This window comes from Lissotriton helveticus, chromosome 4_1 (assembly GCF_964261635.1).
Source record: "Lissotriton helveticus chromosome 4_1, aLisHel1.1, whole genome shotgun sequence".
NCBI classification, from domain to species: domain Eukaryota; kingdom Metazoa; phylum Chordata; class Amphibia; order Caudata; family Salamandridae; genus Lissotriton; species Lissotriton helveticus.
Genome location: NC_136063.1, coordinates 545,855,201 through 545,879,312, shown reverse-complemented (window position 1 = coordinate 545,879,312; position 24,112 = coordinate 545,855,201).

The following is a 24,112-nucleotide window of genomic DNA, read 5'->3' as shown; positions in this document are numbered from 1 at the left end:
AGGGGATTATATACACATGACAGGGCCAATCGGGCCACATTCAGAACGTCTAGAAAGCACAAGTAGCAAATGTAAAACACAACCAGTAACTACTGGCAGAATACTGTACTCAGCATTAGCATGGGCAACATAAACACATTATGTCTGTTTTACAATTAGGCACGAAACACATGGGGCATAAACCTCATAAGCTTAAACCCATTACGCCATAGGTACTATCCTAAAACATCATAGCATAATACATTATGCATAAATCAGCAGTGCACCGCAGTAACACTACTACCAGGTGCATACATCACCTTACCAACTGACCCCAGGCCAACTAGCCTTTCACTGGGGCACAAAACACCCTATGTCCAGTGATAGACCTGGTACCATTGCCGTGAGTCTCCCTACCATTTTTCACCGATTGCCTCCTCTGTTTTTATTTATTTTGCCGGTTTAGATGCTTTGGGCACTGTGCCACTGCTATTCAGTGCCATTGAGCAAGTGCTTCCTAGGTTAAACTGACGTATTGATGAGTGACTCCATGATTGACTTATTTGATTTACTTGTCAGACCTTAGTACAGTGTACCACGTGTGCGCAGGGCCTATAAATCAAATGCTGCTGGTGGGCTTGCAGCACTGATTGTGCCACCCACAGAAGCAGCTTGTAAAGTGTGTCTCAGGCCTGCCACTGCAGAGCCTGTGTGTAGCCTCGTACTGCCATGTCGACTTGGTAAGTGCACCCACTTGCCAGTCTCTAAACCTTCCTTTTTCTACATTTTAGTCACCCCTAAAATAGACCCAAGGGCTGGGCGCATTGTATGTTAAAGCTAGGACATGCCCTGGTGTGTGTGGCATGTCCTGATAGTGAATTACAGCAATTTTAGATTTTCACTATTGCAAGGCTACCTGTCCCCATAGACCAGAATAGGCAGCTTGATTATAACATCTTATAATCCTAACTGACCCAGGGAACATGGTAGAAATTCGAATTTAGTATGCCTGAACTCAAAATGATAATTCTTCATCTTTTAGTGAAATTGGTTTTAACATTCTGTGTTTGAAAATACCACTTTTAGAAAGTGGGTATTTTCTTACCTAACCATCCAGCCTGCCTCTTGGTCCTCCTATGCGACAATCCAAAGGTGTGTGTTACAGTGCATTTTAGGTTTAGAGAGCACAATATACACACAAATCATGCTGGGTGTTCTCTTGCCTTGATACACCAACTGCAAACCTTCATTCATGAGATAGTAGGGGGCCCCCCCTTCATACCTCCTGTTGGATTTGAATGTCTTAATCCTTGGACCGATTTAATCCTTTATTAACCATGTGAGTTTAAAACATAACTAGCAAATGGTTCCCAAGTACTGACCGTCTTCACAGAAGCATTTATGCAGTCTAGTCTACCGTATCGTCTGACAGTGTTTAACCGAGCTGCGCAAGACGGTGGACTGCCGGAAACCCAGTTAACACAAATTTCCCTACGAGCAGTAACAATCATGATTAGTAACAAATGTTCAAGCGCTTTCATACTCCCCCCATTAATAGTATGTTCATATAAGATCCTAAAAATAATCAAAGGTAATCTTACCTCTATGTTCATTTTCAGTATTTCCGTCAATAACTTACCCACTTCTAGCCAGAAGGCATTCACGCTAGGGCATAGCCCGAACATGTGCACATCGTCTGCCTTAGACAGCCCACATTTCGGACAACATTTTATTTCTCCTCCTAGTCTAAATAACTTATTTGGGGAGCAGTAAACCTTGTGCAGAGTGAATAAGTGTTTTTCCCTAAGGGTGCGTATTTCACAAACGAGCATTACACAATGGGTTGAAGAGCAACTTCATCAATGCTATAAAAAACATCTACACATGCCCTTTTTACAAGAATCTTAATTAATGGTGCCCTTACTCAACAGCTGAAAATAGGCAGAGGTACACGGCAGGGTTGTCCCTTATCCCCTTTGCTGTTTAACCTATATATAGAGCCTTTAGCAAGGAGGATAAGGAAGGAACTGTCAATTCTGCCATTTCAATATCAAGGCTGGGTTAAAAAAGAGGCTCTCTACTCTGACAACTTGATAATATACACGCAAAATCCCACAGAATCTTTTCCAATTATAGTGGGTCTATTAAAAGATTTTGGCACGCTTGCCGGATATCAGGTTAACAAAGGGAAAACAGAGATAATACCCTGGAATACCCATCTTGAGTCTACTTTGAGGGAAAAGGTGAAAAAAGAAATAAGATATATAGGAGTCCAGGTAGTTAAATCCCTGAGAGAAATGGCGCAGATGATTTTTTTTAAACAGAGCAGTGTGTTTTCATCGCAGCTGTTGCTGTCGCATCACCAGAGAAGCGTGTCACCAGTGCAAGGGTCGCCGCTGCCTCACCGGAGATTCATGTGTCGCAGGGCCTGTTGCAGCTCCAAAGTTACAGAGTTCACAGCACAGCCGTCGGGCGTGCACGCATCGTCTTCACATCGTTGCATCGCATCAAGGGCGCCATCTTATCGCATTGCACCGGATTGTCACATCGCATAGAGGCGCCATCTTGCTGCATCGCAACCGAATGCAGTACGAGAATCAACACATAACCTCTTCTCTGGTAAGGAACAGATGCATGACCTACTCTGTGCAAGCATTGAGGAACAGACGCATCACCTCCCCCGAAGCAAGGAACCGATGCATCCCCCTCCCTGCAAACCTTTTGTTTGTTTTGCATTATGCATCCAAAGTACTTTTGTGAGAAACGTGTCGCATTTATCATCAACTTGAACTAAGTTACTTCTACCACCTTTAAGTGTATTTTGAGTACAGTATTTTGGATTTTTGTTGTGTGTGGTCTTGTGTTAAGTCTATATAAAGAATACTTATTTTTATAAAACCTATGTTGTGTCCATCTGTAGTGTTTTCACTGTATTACTGTATGTGTTCACAAATGCTTAACACACTGCCTCTGAGATAAGCCTGTCTGCTCATGCCAAGCTACCAAGGGGGTGAGCAGGGCTTATCCAGGAGTGTAATTCCCTTTCCCTGACTAGAAGCAAGGGTCCCTTCTATTTGGTCAAAGGTACCTACCTCTGCCAACTAGAGACCCTCAGTTCTAACATCCAGAAAGTCAGGGCTCGAAATGAGGCCTCTCAAATGGCTCCCTGGCTGCCTCGGCAGCAAAAACACAGTGCTCAGATGCGCTGGGGGGTGCAACTCACCCCCTCCTTAATTAATAAATGGCCCCCAAACATTGCAGCTGCCTGCGCTCCTGCAGGGCAGCTGAGACTGGCAAAAAGAAGAACTGGCACCCCTGTGCCTTGTGGGTCCCCACTGGGGCTCTAAAATAAAATGCCCCCAATGTTGCAGCTGCCCATGCTCTCGCGGTGCAGCTGTGAAGAAAACAAACAGTCCAAATGAGCACTGGCACTAACCGTGCCATGGAAGCCTCATCCGGGACTTCTAAATACCACGTGCCCCCAAAGAGAAATAAGCAGGGATCAGTTGTGGCACCACAGTGCCTCCTGGAGCGCCAATGCTCCTCCAATTCGCCCCCACTCACCGGGGCATCTCAGAACTTCTCCTGGCTTCTCCTCAGGTCAGGGAAAAGGAACTACCCACCCGGCGGGCACCAGCCGGTTGTGGTCCCCGCCCTCCTCACCGGGCTTCGCAGGACTCTTCCTGTCTTTCCTGATGCTGGGCGGTACGTCTGGAGCTTCCCACGGGCTTGGTAAGGAAAGCTCCCTTCTCCATGCCTCTTGGGCCTTGGGAGGCCCTCCTCTCACCTCCGGCAGCCCTCTCTGCATGGAGGAACTTCCAATCAGCCTCCAGCAATGCCGGTGAGAAACGTGGGGCTCTTCTCCTCCTTACAGGGAGCCCCGCCCACAGCCAGGCAAGCGCTGCCTTGCTTCTGGGTTGCTGCTCCTCTAGGCAGCGGCTCGCTCTTTTAGGAGACACCACAATGCAGGGTAGGCTCCCGTTTTAAAATCAGCATGAATGTGGGGTGGGCTCCCGCTCTTCTTTACAACACAGGGGAATCCCCACACCAGGGTCCCCTTGGGATGTAGCGCATAATGCGGGGTGGGATCCTGCTCTTTTTTGGCAATGCGAGGGGAATCCCCATGTCGGGATTCCCTCGAAATACGGAGCAGTTCGACCGCCGGCACACAGAAGCGGGGTAGGCTACCACTTCTCCTGTAGGCACGGGGGGATCCCCTCCACGTTGCAGCCTCACACTGCAGGCCAACAGCACTCCTCCTGGAGTGAAAATATAGCACTCTCGAAGGCGCTAAGCCCTCAAACTTAAAGGGGCAGAGCTGGGCCCAGGCAGACGAGCACACGGGGCCCTCCAGCAGGGTGGCAGTTCCTCCTGGGGCCCAGCAGCAGATAGTCCCCACGTCACAGGGAAACACAGGAACAGCACACATCCCATGGGGTCACCGCCCCAATATTTATACCAGCATTTGCTTTGGCTGCCCTGGCACAGGGCTTGAGGGAACCAGCCTAAACTGGTTCTGGGGGGGCTTTGGAGCACTTTGTTGACAAGGCTCCTCTTCCCCTTTTTCAGGTGGGGGCTCGTCATCAGACAAACCACAAGGAGGCAGAGCCAGCATTCACATAGGCAGGCACAGACCTATTCAGGATCAGGGGACTACTCCCCCCACTACTCCAAATGCAGGTGCCCAATTCAGCCAGGCGCTGACTCACCCTGCTCTCCCTGGAGCCACACACACCTCACCAGCCCTGTCACTCCAAAGCCAGACATGCAATCCACATCAGGCAGGCACATAGCACACAGAAATGCCAACTTCTAGAAGTAAGAATGGGTAATGTAGCCTCCAAAGGAGTTTGTTATAAACAGTAAATTAGTAAGTTTTAGCTTAGTTACAGGTAACTTAGTCAGCCTGAATAAAATTAATTCGTTAATAATTATATGGACAAATACAGACCAACTAAACAAAACAAGATGCAACAATGACACAATACACTCTTGAACAAACACTATTAAGCATGTGTATAGGCAAAAAAATAGACTTTATCAAATTTAGTCATCAAGGGAAAAATACAATACAGAGAAAATATGTACAACAGGAATACAGGATGAAAATCTGAAATCAATCAAAGTCACTGTAAAGCCTGTGGAACACCTATCCAAAAGGATGTAGTCAATTTTCTTTGGATAAGGTTGGGAGTCGACGTTTCGGTCTTTATGGGTAACTCTCTAAGACCATCATCAGGACGGAGGTAAATTAATATTGTAACTCCCTATTAAAATAGAATAAAACAATTTCACTAAACATGAAAATTAAATTCGACATTTCAGTTTAGCACTATACACATGATTGCACCTACACTGTGCCTCAAGAGACACTTCAAATCCTACATTAAACTAAATACATGAAACAACAACATTAACACAAAATTTACTGTGGACAAACAGCTTCGTGCTATACAATTTATATACATAAAGTGGTTAGTTACAATTAGTGATTACTTCCAATTATTTGGGTCATTTTGAATTTCTTGTAGTAGCAGTAAATTAATGCTAATATTCAATTTGTTTGGTTATATCTGTATGGCCTCCTAACGCACAGAAAGGATTTGGTTATTATCAACGGAGAGCCCACACTATTGAGTAATACATAAAATGTTTCAGATACCTTTAAGCGGAGAGAGGCCTCTCTGCCTAGGTTAGGAAAGTATGGTGCTTTTTGCCCAAAAGAGTGTTTCTGTAAATTAAAATAAGAGACAATTACGATCTGCGTTTCTATGATTCATAAAGTGAATCAAGAAATGATGCTGGTATTACCTCTATTACTTCAAGAGCTCTTATGAGTGAAGGGGTTATTGATCTTGTGGACCGCCCAGCTTTTGGGGAATATTTGGAAAGTCCCACAGTCGTTATCAATCGACGATCTAATGGGGTCAAAAATGGAATTTTTAGGAACCCTGTCTAGAAATGGGTTTTTTGAGACAGGTGTTACCATGTTGCTACGGAACATTTACCTGTTCTCTTGTCGAACGCTTGCCTCTTGGCTGAATTCAATGGAGTGCCCGGTCGAATTTAAGAGCGGGTGGATTGCTAGCGTGCGGGTTGTTTGGAGATCAAAAGAGGACTAGATTGTGTGTTATTGGGCGCCATCTTAGACTAGTGAAAAACGCGTGTATATAAAACTTCATGCCGGTGCAGTTATTGTAGTGAACTAACTGCACCCGCTCTTAAATTCGACCGGGTTTCACGGCGGAACTGCGCGCAGAGTGACGGCTGATACTTCCCGCGTTCAGTGAATGATCAAGACTCAGACAGGTACGAGTTCCCTGCCCATTCTGATAATCCCTTGACTTTGAGCAATATAGCTAAGGCCGGGTTGTAACTTTTGGCTCATTGTTAATTCCCAGATTATTCCCTCCCGAGCACTCCATTGAATTCAGCCAAGAGGCAAGCGTTCGACAAGAGAACAGGTAAATGTTCCGTAGCAACATGGTAACACCTGTCTCAAAAAACCCATTTCTAGACAGGGTTCCTAAAAATTCCATTTTTGACCCCATTAGATCGTCGATTGATAACGACTGTGGGACTTTCCAAATATTCCCCAAAAGCTGGGCGGTCCACAAGATCAATAACCCCTTCACTCATAAGAGCTCTTGAAGTAATAGAGGTAATACCAGCATCATTTCTTGATTCACTTTATGAATCATAGAAACGCAGATCGTAATTGTCTCTTATTTTAATTTACAGAAACACTCTTTTGGGCAAAAAGCACCATACTTTCCTAACCTAGGCAGAGAGGCCTCTCTCCGCTTAAAGGTATCTGAAACATTTTATGTATTACTCAATAGTGTGGGCTCTCCGTTGATAATAACCAAATCCTTTCTGTGCGTTAGGAGGCCATACAGATATAACCAAACAAATTGAATATTAGCATTAATTTACTGCTACTACAAGAAATTCAAAATGACCCAAATAATTGGAAGTAATCACTAATTGTAACTAACCACTTTATGTATATAAATTGTATAGCACGAAGCTGTTTGTCCACAGTAAATTTTGTGTTAATGTTGTTGTTTCATGTATTTAGTTTAATGTAGGATTTGAAGTGTCTCTTGAGGCACAGTGTAGGTGCAATCATGTGTATAGTGCTAAACTGAAATGTCGAATTTAATTTTCATGTTTAGTGAAATTGTTTTATTCTATTTTAATAGGGAGTTACAATATTAATTTACCTCCGTCCTGATGATGGTCTTAGAGAGTTACCCATAAAGACCGAAACGTCGACTCCCAACCTTATCCAAAGAAAATTGACTACATCCTTTTGGATAGGTGTTCCACAGGCTTTACAGTGACTTTGATTGATTTCAGATTTTCATCCTGTATTCCTGTTGTACATATTTTCTCTGTATTGTATTTTTCCCTTGATGACTAAATTTGATAAAGTCTATTTTTTTGCCTATACACATGCTTAATAGTGTTTGTTCAAGAGTGTATTGTGTCATTGTTGCATCTTGTTTTGTTTAGTTGGTCTGTATTTGTCCATATAATTATTAACGAATTAATTTTATTCAGGCTGACTAAGTTACCTGTAACTAAGCTAAAACTTACTAATTTACTGTTTATAACAAACTCCTTTGGAGGCTACATTACCCATTCTTACTATACTTTACCCAAGCCCCCAAAGGTCTACTGGGTTGCTCACTAATATTTCCGAACTTCTAGAAGTGGCATTTCGACAATAATTATAATAAATCTGCACACCATTGTGGAGCCTTTATTATCACTATTCCAAATATACCAAACTTGACCACGCCGCTCCTCTCATAACAGGAATTACCACTAAAACACTTATCAGGGAATCCCCAATGCATTCCTATGGGAGGGCAGCCTCACAGTAGTGAGAACCCAACATGGCTGTTTGTCACTACCAGGACATGTCACACACTTAAGGTCCATGTCCTATATTTTACCCACAATGCAACCTGCCCATAGGACTAGCTAGGGCCTACCTTAGGGGTGACTGACATGCAGTAAAGGTGGGGTGTGTCACAGACATGGTCCACACTTTAGCTGCCACGTCACAGCGGCTGTAACACTGCGCGCACAGGTCCTGCAATAGCAGAGGACTGAGACTGATTTGAAAGGCTACTTTGGTGGGTGGTGCAATCAGCGCTGCAAGCCCACCAGTAGCATTTAATTTACTGGCCCTGGGTATCTGAGATACCACTTTACATGGGACTGGCAGGTAAATTCAAAATGCCAAACAGGTGTAGACCAATCTTACCACATTTACCACAGAGACCACACACACTTTACACTGAACAGCAGTGCTAAAGTGCCAAGAGTCCTAAAACCACAAACACCATATCAGAAAAAAGGCTAGGAGGAAGGCAAAACGTTCAGGGATGACCCTGCAAAAAGGGCCAAGTCCAAAAGTTACCCTACCCATGCAGCACCTCTACTGTACTTCTGTGGATCCTCTATTACCAATCAAGGAGGGAGGGATGGAAACAAGATCCCAAGCAATCAGCGCTGCTGCCCCCAATCCAACATCCCTACAAAGAACCTCCATACTTGATTGAGTCCATGGTGCTTGACAGAGGGTAGGCAACAAAAAACGATGTGGTGGTGCAGGCGCCCAGGAAAAGTAAGGGGGGCATAGAAAATTTGGATTTTTAATCTTGATGGGGTCCACAACTAGAGAGGTGTGGCCTCTACTTACAATCTGAGGAATCTGACCCATAAGGCGATGAACAGGTAATGTTCAAACACATGCTGTAATAGAATTAACCATTTCAACATATACTGCAGCAAAAATGTATGTGTTTGATTCATACACACAAGGTTCAGTTTGAATTGATTAATGGAGAAAAAGAAACAGTATATTTTAACGTTCAGGTTCTCAATCTGGCCTTGGGTCGTCGGGCGTGTCACGCGATAACAGCCGGCTGAGCTGAGAACAGAGGAGCTTGCAGATACTGTGTGAGACCAGAACAGGAAGCTGCCTGCGCTTTCATTCTTCTCTAATGGCGTCTGTTGCAACCTGATATTTAGCGCAATCAACAGTTGAGAAACCCTTAGGGAGAGGAGAATGATGATATCATTGAAAGTGAGTATGGAGACAGCGTTGTGCCTCTTTAACTTTTCTGCATATTACATGAGTCACAACAGGAACCGCTGTATGTAAAATTAGGCAGCTGTAACCTCGTTCTCCCACGCACCGTGCGTGGTTGAACGTCGTGCAGTGCTTTCCACGCATTGAGAAAGCCGCGGTGTATTCTGTGGGCGCTTCTGCTCTTGAAACGGAACCTGTGCTGAAAACGTACCTAAGACTTGAAGCTTCGGCCTAAATACTATTTGAAACGAAAATTCAGTACACAAAAAATTATGTAAAAAGAGTTATCGTCAAAGCATTACACTTAGACCACAGCATTACACTGGCAAGTCGCTATTTTGTTTTATTTATTTCAAAACTACCGTGCTTGCAGTCATTTTAAGGGAAGCGATTCCTTTAGCTTCCACTTTTAAAATGAGTGTTGTGTTGCCTTTACTTTTGTTTCTTAGCCATGCATGAGGAAGGTCGTTTCGACATCTAAGCGCATTGTATCGGGTTCTCATCACAATCTGTAGGAAGTCTAGGGGTATGTGAATGGCACGTGTGCCATTTAGCACAGCTGAAAAACAATTTCATATGTGGCGCTTAGCACAGCTAAAAAACAATTTCATTGAAATTAGTCCTACTGTCTATCTATTCTCAGGCCTCGTGCTTTTAAGAAAAAGATAACACACAGGCTGAGGTTAGTGTGAGATGTATCCCATGGCAATAAAAATAAGTTTGCCTCGCGGATGTGGCCACGACTGCAGAGTGAGCTCACGTCCCTCCCCGAGCCTGATAATAAAACTCACATCTTTGCAGAACCCACACCCACAACAACAGAGAAAGAATCAAAGGTGAACGAGGGAGCATTGAAAAACACCATCTAGCCAGGCATAGTTTCAGAAAGGAACGAGGAAAGAGGAACTAAATTTCAACGTGTTCAAACAAATCTTGCAAGGTGGTGGTGGCCCGGCTGTTATTGTCATATGCATAGCTCATTGCTCGGTATAGTGCAGCCCATAACTTGTGGGGCCCAAAGCGTGTTTAACCCTCTTAAACAGATATACAAGTGCATGCATGTCAGGTTGAGAAGGGCGTTGGGTGGTGTGGCCGGTGTTTGCAGCTGCGGCAGGGATGGAGATGTCTAATGGAGACTACAGAAAGGGTCACAAAATGCACCAGATTGCAACAGTCACAAAAGCACTGCTACTATGTCATAAGTCTTCAAACGTTCCTGCTCTGAGCCCCACCCCCTAATTATAATGTTGTGAAGCCAGGCCGGTACAAAAGGGGGTGGTGATGGACGGAGCATCTGAACCAATCAAACACTCACACCCAGTCAAAAGATCTGGGTTTGATCCATCACCGTTCTTTAGCCCACTCTGCCACCCCAGTTCAGACATGGCCAGGCCCCCTTCCAAAAATTGATGACAAGGATTATGGGACTGGGAGGGGGAACTCTGAGCGTGGAGGATGAAACATCTGAGATCATTTTTTAGGCTACTTTTTAAATAGCCCATAATCCCAATTAAATGTGAGATATAAAAGAGCAAATCGATCCAATAAAAAGAGACACCAACAAAAAGCACTGCTCCATATAATTGTAGTGATGTGAGCCCCTCACTCTCCTGGGTCCAGATGCAACTGCACTTGGCACACTAATGATAGCAGCAGCTCTGAGTAGCAGGCTGTCTCCTGTCCCTCTTACACCCCTTCTCCACCATACCTGGTCATCACCCCATTCTTGAAACAGGCTCTCTGTCCATTTCAGAAAGAAAACAGGCTCCCACATTCTACCCCTTCTGTGCAGCTAGGGTACCCTTGATCCAAGTGCTAGCAAAGACAATTAGTCCAAATACACCTTTTGTAAAGTAAGACACAGTGATAATTATGATGTAGTGGGCCCCACAGACCCTTGAGCCCTAGTGCCCTGGGAGGACTGGCCTATAGGGCAAACAGGCAATGCCAAATGGGCTACTCTGAAAGGTCAGCGTGGTAGCCAGTTGTTTGGCTATTTGTGTTCTTGTTTTATCATCTTCTGGATCGGTTTTTACTGTTGATTTCTCTAATATTAAAACAAACTTTGGCTGCAGCGAGCTTGCAAAGCACCTATACAGCTTACCTCAAAAAGTTTAAAACTTCCCAATTTGCAAACATGGGCCACTTTTTTAGCTATATAACTCATTAATGGGAGCCACTTTAATTTTGGTGCCTGGGCCTATTTTCTGTCCCAGTCCACTCCACTGACACTGCACCTGCTTCACTACTAATAGCTACTGCCTCGTAAAGTGGGCGGTCGCTGCCCTTTAACCCTTTCGATGCTGATGACGAGCTCAGCTCGTCATCAGCATTACCTACCCTGTGCGTATGACAAGGTGAACTCGTCACTCAACATGTTGATTTTGAAAATCCAGCACACAGCGGGAAAACCGCTAGCGTGCAAGTGGTTAATAAAAACTGGGCTTCCTGTGATGGAACAGCCTCAAAAACACCTGGAAGATTGCAGTAGTAAATCACATACGGCCCAAGGATGTACTGCCTAAGAAACAAGTCAGATTTATACACTCATAAACACAAACAAAGGCTCTGCAGAGGGCCTACGTTCGGCCCAAGGACATGATACTAGAGCAACATCAGATAAAGCCCAAACAATGCCTAGTAGTAAGCGTCACCTTAGGTTACACGCACACAATACCCCGGTCACCTGGATCACCTCAGAATGTGACCACCAGTTGATATTGATGGCCCCTTCTATCAGGTTGAGATCAATCAATCAATCAATCATGCCATTTGTATAGCGCACTACTCACCCGGGAGGGTCTCAAGGCGCTTGGGGGGAGGGGTATGCTACTGCTCGAACAGCCAGGTCTTGAGTTGTTTCCTGAAGGCGAGATGGTCCTGGGTCAGCCGAAGGTGGATGGGGAGGGAGTTCCAAGTCTTGGCAGCCAGGTAAGAGAAGGATCTTCCTCCGGCGGTGGCTCTTCGGATGCGTGGTACGGCTGCGAGGGCGAGGCTGGTGGACCGCAGCTGGCGGGTGGGCGTGTAGAAGGTCAGGCGGTCATTGAGGTACTTGGGGCCCAGGTCGTGGAGAGACTTGTGTGCGTGGGTGAGGAGCTGGAACGTGATCCTCTTGTCGACGGGGAGCCAGTGCAGGTTCCTCAGGTGGCTGGAGATGTGGCTGCGTCGGGGGACATCCAGGATGAGTCGGGCGGAGGCGTTCTGGATGCGCTGGAGTCTTTTCTGTAGCTTGGCTGTGGTTCCGGCGTAGAGGGTGTTTCCGTAGTCCAGTCGGCTGGTGACGAGTGCCTGGGTGACAGTCTTCCTGGTCTCGGTCGGGATCCAGCGGAAGATCTTGCGAAGCATACGCAGGGTGTTGAAGCACGATGAGGAGACGGCGTTGACTTGTCTGGTCATCGAGAGGGAGGGGTCCAGGATGAAGCCCAGGTTGCGTGCGTGGTCGGTTGGCTTGGGTGCGGTGCCCAGGGCTGGGGGCCACCAGGAGTCGTCCCAGGCAGAGGGCGAAGATCCCAGGATGAGGACTTCCGTCTTGTCCGAGTTCAGTTTCAGGCGGCTGTCCTTCATCCACTCGGCGACGTCTTTCATCCCTTCGTGTAGGCAGGTTCTGGCGGTGTCGGGGTCTCTGGTGAGGGAGAGGATCAGCTGGGTGTCGTCGGCGTAAGAGATGATGTTGAGGTTGTGCTGGCGTGCGATGGCTGCGAGAGGTTTCATGTAGATGTTGAAGAGGGTGGGGCTGAGTGAAGATCCTTGCGGGACGCCGCAGATGACTTCGGTGGCCTCGGAGCGAAACGGGGGGAGGCGGACTCTTTGTGTTCTTTCGGCGAGGATCGAGATGATCAACTCCAGTGCCTTCTCTTGGATACCGATGTTGCTGAGGCGCTGGACTAGGGTGCAGTGGCAGACCGTGTCGAACGCAGCGGAGAGGTCCAGGAGGATGAGGGCCACTGTTTCCCCCTTGTCGAGCAGGGTCCGGATGTCCTCGGTGGCTGCAATGAGGGCGGTCTCGGTGCTGTGGTTGGCTCTGAAGCCGGACTGCGAGGGGTCGAGGGATCCGTTCGTCTCGAGGAAGGCGGTCAGCTGTCTGTTGACGATCTTCTCGATGACTTTAGCAGGAAAAGGGAGGAGCGAGATGGGGCGGAAATTTTTGAGATCGGTGGGGTCCGCTGTAGGTTTCTTCAGGAGGGCGCTGATCTCGGCGTGCTTCCAGCTCTCCGGGAAGGTGGCGGTGTTGAAGGAGGCGTTGATGATGTTCCGGAGTTGGGGTGCGATGGTGGAGTCGGCCTTGTTGAAGACGTGGTGTGGGCAGGGGTCGGTCGGTGATCCGGAGTGGATGGTGTTCATCGTGCGGGCTGCGTCTTCGGTGGTCACCGTGGTCCAGGTGCGAAGGGTGGCGGTGGGGGGCATTGGTTCGACGGTTGGGTGCGTGGGTGGGGTGCCGAAGCTGTTGTGGATGTCGGCGATCTTGTGGTGGAAGAACGAGGCGAGGGAGTCACAGAGGTCTTGTGACGGAGTGATGTCGTTGGTGCCGGTGCTCTGGTTGGAGAACTCCTTGACGATAGTGAAGAACTCTTTGCTGTCGTGGGCGTTGTTGTCCAGTCGTTCCTTCAGGGATTTCTTCTTGGTGGTGCGGATGAGCTGGTGGTGCTTGCGGGTAGCGTGTTTGAGGGCGGTCATGTTGTCGGTGGTCCGGTCGAGGAGCCAGGCTTTCTCGAGGGTGCGGCAGGTCTTCTTGGAGTCCTTGAGGTCGTCGGTGAACCAGGATGTCTTCTTGCTTCTGGGTCTGCTGGGAAGGTTCTTTAGTGGCGCGAGGTCGTCGGCTCAGGCGGTCAGCCACTGTGTGAAGTTGCGGGCTGCTTCGTTGGGGTCCGTTGTGTTGGCGGGTGGGCTCTGGCTGAGGGAGGTGGTGAGCTGGTCTGCGGTGATCTTGCTCCAATTCCTGTGAGGTACCTGTTGCGGGTGGTGGTGGGTCATGGATCTTTTGAAGCTGAAGTGGACGCAGCTGTGGTTGGTCCAGTGGAGTCCGGTGGCGTGGCTGAAGGTGATGTACTTGCTGGAAGAGAAGACGGGATCAAGCGTGTGGCCGGCGTAGTGGGTGGGGGTGTTGACCAGTTGCTTGAGTCCGAGGTTGGCGAGGTTTTCCAGCAGTGCGTTGGTGTTGCGGTCCTTGTTGTTCTCCAGGTGGAAGTTGAGGTCCCCGAGGAGGATGTAGTCAGTGGAGGGGAGGGCGTGCGGGCTGATGAAGTCTGTGATGTCTTCGCTGAATTGTGTGCGTGGTCCCGGGGGTCTGTAGACGAGGGTGCCTCTGAGGGTCGTCTTAGGGTCAGTGTGAATCTGGAAGTGGAGATGTTCGGCTGCGGCGAAGGAGTCGTTGGCGTCGGTCGTGATGCGGATGGTGTTCCTGTGGACGATGGCGATGCCACCTCCGGTCTGGTTGATGCGGTCCCTCCTGATGATCTTGTACCCATCCGGGATGGGGATGGCGATGTCGGGTGCAGAGGAGGCGTTCATCCAGGTTTCCGTGAGGAAGGCGACGTCCGGTGATGTAGCCTTGAGGAGGTTCCAGAGTTCCACGGCGTGTCTGTGGATGGAGCGGGTGTTGATCAGGATGCACTTGAGGTGGTTGCTGCTGGTGTTTGTCTTGGCGGGTGCGGGGCAGGTTCGGAGGCAGGTGAACTTGCAGGTGCAGCAGGTGAAGGGTCCGTGGGTGCGTCTCGGGGTGGCTCAGCAGCAGGCGTAGGTCCGGCCGGCATTGAGTGCGTTGAGAGTGGCGGCGTCGTAGGTCAGTTGGGTCGTCTTGCCTCAGCGGGGAGGGCCAGGGGTCCTGGCGCTGGGTGGCGCGGACGGGCGCAGAAGGGCTTACCTTTGGCGCACCTTCGGCGCTCAATCGGTGCTCGCGCTGCGTGCATCCGCTGCGCGGTCGCTCTGGGGGCGTCATAAGTAAGGAGCCGGGAGGGAGGAGCAGCTGGGTGGCGGGAGCGGGCGGCGAATGGAATCACAGGGGGGCGGGGCCGCAGGGAGGCAGCGGCGGGAAATTCCAAGAAGCAGCGGGCAGCGGGAAATTCCCAGGAGCAGCGGGAAATTCCCAGGAGCAGCGGGCAGTGAGCGAAGGAATCTGCAGGCAGGAGGCGGCAAAGGCAGGCAGGAGCGGCAGCAGTGAGTGGGGCGACCAAGCCCTGTGGAGGGCTGAGTGGTCACACTCTGTGGTCCCCTACGGTCCCCTTAAGTAAGGAGATCAAGCATCTAACACTAATGTATGGCCCAGTGTACAGGTGTTTCTTGCCCAAAGAGGGATGAGATTCTCTTTATTGCATATGCTGTACATTATAAAGCATGCCAACCTAATGCAAGTAAAATGTTCAGCACTCAGCTGTAAGAAATGTAGCTGCTATTCCCAGCTGTTATTGAACTTAAACTGTTCCTGATTGCCAAATCTCACTGTTTTCCTTTTTGATAGCCAGTGAAATGAAATGAAAAATTGCACTTGTATAGCGCGTAACTACCCGGAGGCCTCGCAGCGCTTTAGACTGATTTCTTGTGGCGGGCTCAGGGTGGATCAACACGCTTTTGCGAACAAGTGCGTTTTTAAAGCCTTTCTAAAAGACATACGGTTATTGTTCTCTCGAAGGGAGAGGGGGAGAGAGTTCCAAAGCTTGGCCGCAGTATGGGAAAAGGAGCGACCGCCCCAGCGAGCTTTGTTGATTTTAGAAGTAGTTGCAAGCTGTAAAGAACTAGAGCGTAAGGCTCTGGACGGGGCATAAGGCAAAACTATGGGGTGCAGAATTGCTGGGCCGGTGCGATGAAAAGATTTAAACACAATGCACATGGCCTTAAACTGCACTCTAGCCGCTACTGGGAGCCAGTGAAGTTCCCTCAGAGCTTTCTGGCTGACTGCCAATGGGGAATGTTATACAAAAGTCGGGCGGCACAGTTTTGTGTAACTTGGAGCCTGTGAGTCACTGCTGCCGGGGCTCCTATGTATAGAGCATTCCCATAATCCAGGCGGGAGAGTATCAGGGCCTGGATCATGATCTCCTAGCCTGGAATGGGAGCAGAGGGAGCACCTTACGAAGCATTTTCATCAGCCCGATGCATGTAGAGGCAGTTTTGGTGGCTTGAACTGAAAAGTCAAGCGCTTTGTCCGATCAAATTCCGAGGCTCTTTATCTGGGATTTGGGAAGGGGAGGCACGCCAAGACATGGGGGCCAGATGGATGCTAGGGCGGACGGGGAGGGGTTGCCCAACAGCATGATGTCTGTTTTCTCCCCGTTGAGTTTAAGATGGGAAGATTGCATCCACCTGGCAACAGCCTCTAGACAGGGACCTAAGGTGGAAGACGAACCCTCAGGGTGGTCAAGAGAGACCACCAGTTGGGTGTCGTCGGCGTAGGTAACAATACGCACACCAAAGGGATGGACTATACCTTCTAGAGGTTCCAAATAAGCATTAAAAAGAGTGGGGCTCAGGGAGGAGCCCTGGGGCACCCCACAGCTGAGTGGATGCCTAGGGGAAACTGTCTCGCCCTCAAATACCTAGAAGAATCGTTCATCGAGGAAGGAGGCTAGCCATTCCAGGGCCGCGCCCGACACGCCCAAACCACTCAGTTGTTGTAATTATGTGGCATGGTTGACCGTGTCGAACGCGGCACTGAGATCAAGTAATATGATGGCGACCTTTCCTCCCTGGTCCAGCACAGCTCTAGCTTCCTCCGTCACTGCCAAAAGGGCAGTTTCAGTTCCGTGCTGAGGGCGGAACCCTGTCTGAGAGGCACGGAGCAGACTATTGGACTCAAAGTCAAAGTCAAAAATGCTTTATTCGGTTTGTAAAAAAAATACAACCATATAGCAACAGGCATAATAAACATCAATAAAATTACAATTCTAGAACATGCTTCTATTAAAACGCATCATAATGTATCAAGATAAAGCACGAAAACCCTATACAATTAATTCTGTATCTAGTGTACATTAACAGCATTTGTAGAACGTAATCATTATGCCTTTCTAAAAGTGCATTTGACTAAAATAATAACAATTATACAGCCTTTAATTATGTGCAAATATGCAAATAGAGTGCTAGATATCATTACCGTGTCAATATATGTGCAAATTGGCGAGTCAAAAGCAAGGTTCGATTACAACCTTCCTAAAGTGCAATATGCAATTAGCAGCACTTAATCAACTATATACACTAAAAATAAAATAAAGCAAAGTGCAAGTGCTAAACCATTCTAACAGTTCATATTATGCAGTAGCAGCAATTTATTCCACATATATATATGTGCAAATTAGCATGATAAAGTGCATAATGTCGCCAACATCTTCCTTAAGGTGCACAGTACATTTAGCAGCAAGGGAAATTCATATAATAATTGATTTTCTTACAGAAATACATTTTAAAATATAGGTGGCCACATGAAAACATACGTCTGGGGTCTCTAAATTAAACAGTAGTTGCATCGCTGATTGAATACCATGCGTATTGTATTTTAAAAAGATGGGTTTCAAATAAAGTTTTCTAAAAAAGGTATAAAAGATGCAAGATAACATAAAATGACACGTGCTCTGTTTTGATTTACCGTCACATGGACATGAGCAAGTGCCAGGTTTTTTTGTCACAGGAAAGGCCACAAGGTGATGCACAAGCAGAGACGGGTTAGTACAAATCGATGGGAAGTAATACTAACTGTTGCAAGGTAAGAATGGAAACCTTCATTGATGTTGTATTGCTGGTAAAGATTGAATGTACTTTGTTTTTCAGATTTTTCCATTCTAATCCCAGCTGTATACTTCAAAAATGAGACCTTTAACTCCCGCTTCGATAATGTGGAACCCATTGTTAAGTCACTAAATATGTCCAGACCATACAATGTTTTGTACCAATGATGTATATGACTCAGCCAGGGGATATTCGATCGGCGGTCAAGTTTGATACAATCGGTTATTACGTCCTGCGTAAACTTTGTCTCCTCCTTTGCCCAAATTGAACGCCATAAGGACAGGGGACGGAGGGCAATTAAATCATTAACATAATGCATACCTAGTTCCTTATGTGTTAACTCAGTTGAGACCGTGGCTGGAGCACTGATTAATCGTTTTAGAAACACATTCTCCTTGCCCTGGATCAATTTGGCACTCTGTGCATCATACCCCCAAACCCCGGCCCCATATATAGCTGAGGAAATACATCTTACGTTAAATAGGGTTAGCATTTCATGAATTCTGCGGTCCCCCAATTTGGCAGCAAATCTAAAAATACAGTTTGTATTCCTAATCATTTTAAAAAGAACACTTTTTTGTTCGTTTATCCATCTCCCATCTCTTGAAAAGGTAATACCTAAATAACAAAAACTGTTAACAGATTCCAATCTCTCCCCTTCCAGAAAAAAGGGCTTGCTTTTTCTTGATTTTTTACCGCACACCATGGTAACCGTTTTCCCTTTATTAATTTTCAATTTCCTATTTTCAATAAATACGTGGAATTGATTAATTAAATGTTGCAGTCCATTATGAGTCCTAGAAAGGAGGACCGCGTCATCCGCGTATAAAAGGACTGGGATGGGGTTACCATTAATGATGGGAGCATCTGCATTAGTTTTTCTTAAAATTGTGTCAACCTGATTTATAAAAAGGGAAAACAGTAGGGGGGCAAGTACGCATCCTTGGCGGATACCTCTCTTAACTTTAAAAAAGGGGGTGCACTCGCCATCTGTTCCAAACCTAACTTTGCTGGATAATTTATTATTGATTGATTGATTGCTTTATTTCGATATGCAAGTATCATAAAAGCATTACAAAAATATATAAAAACAGCACATCGTAAAAGACTGTACATTTGAAAGCAAAACAGATAAAAAGTAGCAATTAGATCAAGAATAAATTATTTAAAGAGTTGTTACATAGATATGGACAGTTTTTTATACGGATCAACCAAGCCCATTTTAAAAATTTGGATACAGCACAAACAATCGGAGAGGATGTATCAGATAGTAAAATCCGTAGAGCCACCAGATGCTGGCGAGTACCCAGTTGTCTGCAAAGTGGTTTCAGCCAGTGGGATCTTGGACGGGCGTAATCTGGACATTCAAAAAGGAAGTGGACCACAGTTTCGGGCCTATTGGTACATAGGGCGCAGTGGCGTGATGCCTGCGCAGGCATGTTCCATCTAGAGAGGAGGTCAGCTAGAGGTAATGTACCTAGTCTAAATTTAATGAAAAGCGCCCGGCCCACAGGTACTGTAATTATGTCCAGATAAGGCTCGAAGGCAACAACGTCTTTTATTTGCAAGTAAGTTGCGGTGGAATTGCAGTGACGCTGGTTGCTGATGAGACCCATTCCCAGTATAGTTTTTTTAGGGTCGCCTTCGGGGGGGCACAGTGGGTGGACCAACACGACCCCAAGCCTAGGTCCCCCAGAAGATTTTTAATGTCCCTAAGCCATTTGATCTTGTGCCAGCCGTCCAAGCCCAACACCTCTAACAGCCCGCCTGCGTATGATTTTAGTTCCGGAACCCTCCACAGACGAGCCCAAAGGAGGAGAGGCCGTAGGCGGGCCTGGTCCCTAATTGCTTTACAGCCCGTATCCAAAAGCACCGGAACTGTCGGGGTGCTCATCGGGACGGCCAAGAGGTCCTTTAGAAATGTATTCTCTGCCTTGGACAAAGCCTCCATGTTACCTAAGCCCCAAAGCCCAGCCCCATAAAGTGATGCGGTTACAGCTCCGGCTTTGTAGATGTCTATTATTGGAGCTACACATTGTTTAGATGAGTTATTGTACTCCTTCAACAGAGCTCCCCCCACCCTTTTGTGGCTGGTGGTCATTTTGTTTATATGGGGAGTCCAGCTCATGACATCGCTCATTCGAATTCCCAAATAGTCAAATTCTGACACTCTTTCAAGAGGGATAGAGTTCAGAATAGGAGGGCGGCCAAGCTTACGGGGTGGGTGCATAATTAGATATTTGGTTTTATCCACGTTTGTTAGACGGGGACCTGGAGGGTCGGCCGAGCACAAGGGGAGAGGCCTCCGGTGAGGGCCGTCCCCAGCGATCGTACAGACAAGTAACTCCCCCCCCACAGATGGACACCACACGAAGATCAGATTAACACCTTTTATAGGCAGTTCTTGAAGTAAGGTAGTACGATACAATGAGAGCAGGACACGATGATCCTCTCAATTCTAGTCTCTATTAGGGAAGGGGGTAGCGGGACAGTCTTGGTACCCGTAGGTACGGCGGTGGAACGGTGATAGCTCACAATCCTCGAGCTCGGTGTTCGGACGGGTCAGACCGCGGCAGCGCCAGCAGGTCCCGAAGAGGTCGTAGGTGGCAACGGGCCGCGGCAGCGCCAGCAGGTCCCAACGAGGATGAAGGTTACAACGGGCCGCGGCAGCGCCAGCAGGTCCCACGAGGATGAAGGTTGCAACGGGCCGCGGCAGCGCCAGCAGGTCCCACGAGGATGAAGGTTACAACGGGCCGCGGCAGCGCCAGCAGGTCCCACGAGGATGAAGGTTGCAGAAGGCCGCGGCAGCGCCAGCAGGCAGGACAATAGTTCCCAAGGCAGGGCTGCGGCAGCGCCAGCAGTCCGTCAAGGATGAGTTTGTCGCGGTGTCTCTCGACTCCAGGATACAACTGCCTTCCTGCTCTGGGGCCGCCTCAGTTATAGGTCTGGCACTCTTTGATGTCCGGACCCTCGCTCTTGGAGGTCGGGAGGTCCGGGATGAGGGAGTCCAGACACCCAGCAGGGGGGTGGAGCCAGCGCCCGGGGAGGCTGGGGGTGATCGGCACCTGGCGGGAGAGAGCCATCGACACTTCTTACTCCCATTGACCTGCCAAGTGGTCCGTTCACCTCCTGGGTGGATGGTGGTGCCGGGATGTCGGGACCTGGCCAGGCCCGGGGTTGGGGTCGAGCTGAGGCCACGCGGCCTCATGGCGCAGTGTCTAAGATGGCGGCTGGCCCGGGCAAGGGTGCTGACGGTGGCCCAGGCCAGGGACACAGGGATTCCCAGGAGCAGACGTCCCATGGGGGACGGGTTGGGGGTTGCTTCTGCGGGTAGTACCTGGAAGGCCGGTACCAGGGCCCTGTCATGCGGGGAGGGAGCGAGCCCTTCATGGGGCCTGTCCAACATGCGTCCCCCCCAGCTGAAGGCGGGGAGAGCCACCCATCCTCTTGGGGACTTTCCTCGTCGAGGCGGAAAAAGCGGGACAGGCCGTCCGCGTTGGCGTGGTCTTGACCAGGGCGATGCTCTACAGTGAAGTCCATCCCCTGCAGGGAGATGGACCATCGCAATAGTTTGGGGTTCTCCCCCCGCATTTGCATGAGCCATTGCAGGGGCCGGTGATCTGTTTGTACCCGGAAGTGGGTTCCGAAGAGGTAAGGCCGAAGCTTCTTGAGGGCCCATACTACTGCGAAGGCCTCTCGCTCAATGGTGCTCCAGCGCTGTTCTCGGGGCAGGAGGCGTCTGCTGATGAAGGCCACTGGTTGGTCGACTCCTTCGGGGTTCAGTTGGGAGAGGACGGCCCCAATACCATGGTCGGAGGCATAGGTCTGAACGATGAACTCGCGGCTGTAGTCGGGGGCCTGGAGCACAGGAGCGGTGCACATGGCGGCCTTCAGCTTCTCGAAGGCCGCTTGACAGTCGGGAGTCCAGTTGACTCTTTTTGGGTGGTTCTTAGACGTGAGTTCCGTGAGGGGCCCCACAATGCTGCCATAGTCCTTCACGAACCGCCGGTAGTATCCGGTGAGCCCCAGGAAGGCTCGGACCTCGGTTTGTGTTTCTGGGGGTTGCCAGGACTGAATGGCAGCTACCTTGAGTTGGAGGGGGTTCACCAGACCGCTCCCCACTTGGTGTCCGAGGTAGGTCACGGACCCCTGGCTGATTTGGCACTTGCTGGCCTTTATGGTGAGGCCGGCCTGTTGGAGGGCCTGCAGGACCTCTCGGAGGTGGTGGAGGTGGTCTGTCCAGTGGCGGCTGTATACCGCGATGTCGTCCAGGTAGGCGGCGCTGAATTCCTCGAGGCCCGCCAATACCTGGTTCACCAGTCTTTGAAAAGTGGCTGGAGCGTTCTTCATGCCGAATGGCATCACTCTGAAATGGTAGTGCCCATCCGGGGTGGAGAAAGCGGAACGTTCTTGGGCCCTGGGGGTGAGGCCGATCTGCCAGTAGCCCGCTGTCAGGTCGAAGATGCTTAGGTAGCGTGCTGCCCCCATGCGGTCGACTAGTTCATCTGCTCGGGGGATAGGGTGAGCGTCGGTTCGGGTGACCGCGTTCAGACCCCGATAGTCGATGCAGAATCGGAGCTCAGGTGTGGTGCCCGGGGCCGCGGCCTTGGGGACCAGGATGACCGGGCTGGCCCAGGGACTGTCCGAAGGTTCGATGACCCCGAGGGCGAGCATCTTGGAGACTTCTTCTTGGATGCATGTACGTACCCGATCCGGTACTCGGTACGCCCGGTGTCGGACAGGAGGACTGTCCCCAGTGTCCACGTCGTGCAGGCACCAGGAGGTGACTCCGGGTGCGAGGGAGAACAGGTTTGCGAACGGCAGCAGGAGGGCCCGACAATCTTGACGCTGCTCTGGGGTCAGGGCCTCGGAGAGTCGGACCCCGTCCACCGAACCATCTCTTTCACGGGTACTCAGTAGGTCAGGGAGGGGCTCGGAGTCTCCTTCTGCGCCACTGTCAGTAGCCATCAGCAGGCTGAGCTCTGAGCGCACGAAGTGGGGTTTGAGTCTGTTGGCGTGGAGAACCCGGAGGGGGTTCCGGGGGGACTCCAGGTCGATGAGATAGGTGACGGGACTCTTGCGCTCGATCACCTTGAAGGGCCCTGTCCATTTGTCCTGCAAGGCACACGGTTCGATGGGGGACATCACCCATACCTGCTGACCCGGTTCAAACTCGATGGAGGAGGCATGTTGATCGTATCACTTCTTCATGTCCTCTTGACTGGCCTCAAGATTGGCTTTGGCGATCTCCCTGAATTTCCGGGTCTGATTGCGGAGGGTCAGGAGGTACTTGTAGACGTCTGGAGGGGATTTTAGGGGGGCCATTTCCCATTCCTCCTTCACTAGGCTGAGAGGCCCGCGAACGGGGTGTCCGTACAGGAGTTCGAAGGGGCTGAAGCCGAGGGACTTCTGGGGGACTTCTCGGTAGGCGAAGAGGAGGCACGGTAGTAGCACGTCCCACTGGCGGCGTAGGGGTTCTTCTAGCCCCATGATCATCCCCTTGAGAGTGCGGTTGAACCGCTCGACCAGTCCGTTTCCCTGGGGGTGATAGGGGGTTGTGAATCGGTAAGTGACCCCGCACTGCTGCCAGAGGGATTTCATATACTTTGAAATAAAGTTCGTACCCCTGTTGCTGACGACTTCCCGGGGGAAGCCCACTCGAGAAAAGATCCCCATTAAGGCTCGACCCACTACTGGGGCTGTTATAGTACGAAGGGGGACCGCTTCAGGATAGCGGGTGGCGTGGTCCACCAGGACCAGGATGAAGCGATGCCCTTGTGCTGTTCGGGGGTCCAGGGGCCCCACAATGTCTATTCCCACCCTTTCGAACGGGGTGGCCACCACGGGGAATGGTTGTAGGGGTGCCTTGAGTTTGCGGCCGCTCTTCCCGCTGGCCTGGCAGGTCGGGCAGGACCGGCAGTGGTTGGAGACGTCATTTCTCATTTTGGGCCAAAAAAAGTGAGTCACCAGGCGGTGGTAGGTTTTGTCTTGCCCCAGGTGCCCAGCCAGGGGGACATCATGGGCCAAGTTCAACAGGAAGTCTCTGAAGTGGAGGGGCACCACCAGCACTCGACCGGCCCCCAGCTCTGCGATTCTCTGCTCGCTGTACAAGAGATCATTGTCCCAATAAACCCAGTGGGCCCGGTGGTGTCTCCTTGGCCCTGGGCGAGCGCTTGCTGTCGCAGTCCCTCGAGGGAGGGACAGGTCTTTTGCTCCTGCCGGAATTGTTCTTGGGTGGGCCCCCCTTCTTGACGCCACTGAGCCAGGTCGGGAAGTTCGGGGGGCTGTGCGGACCCCTCTGGGGTTGGT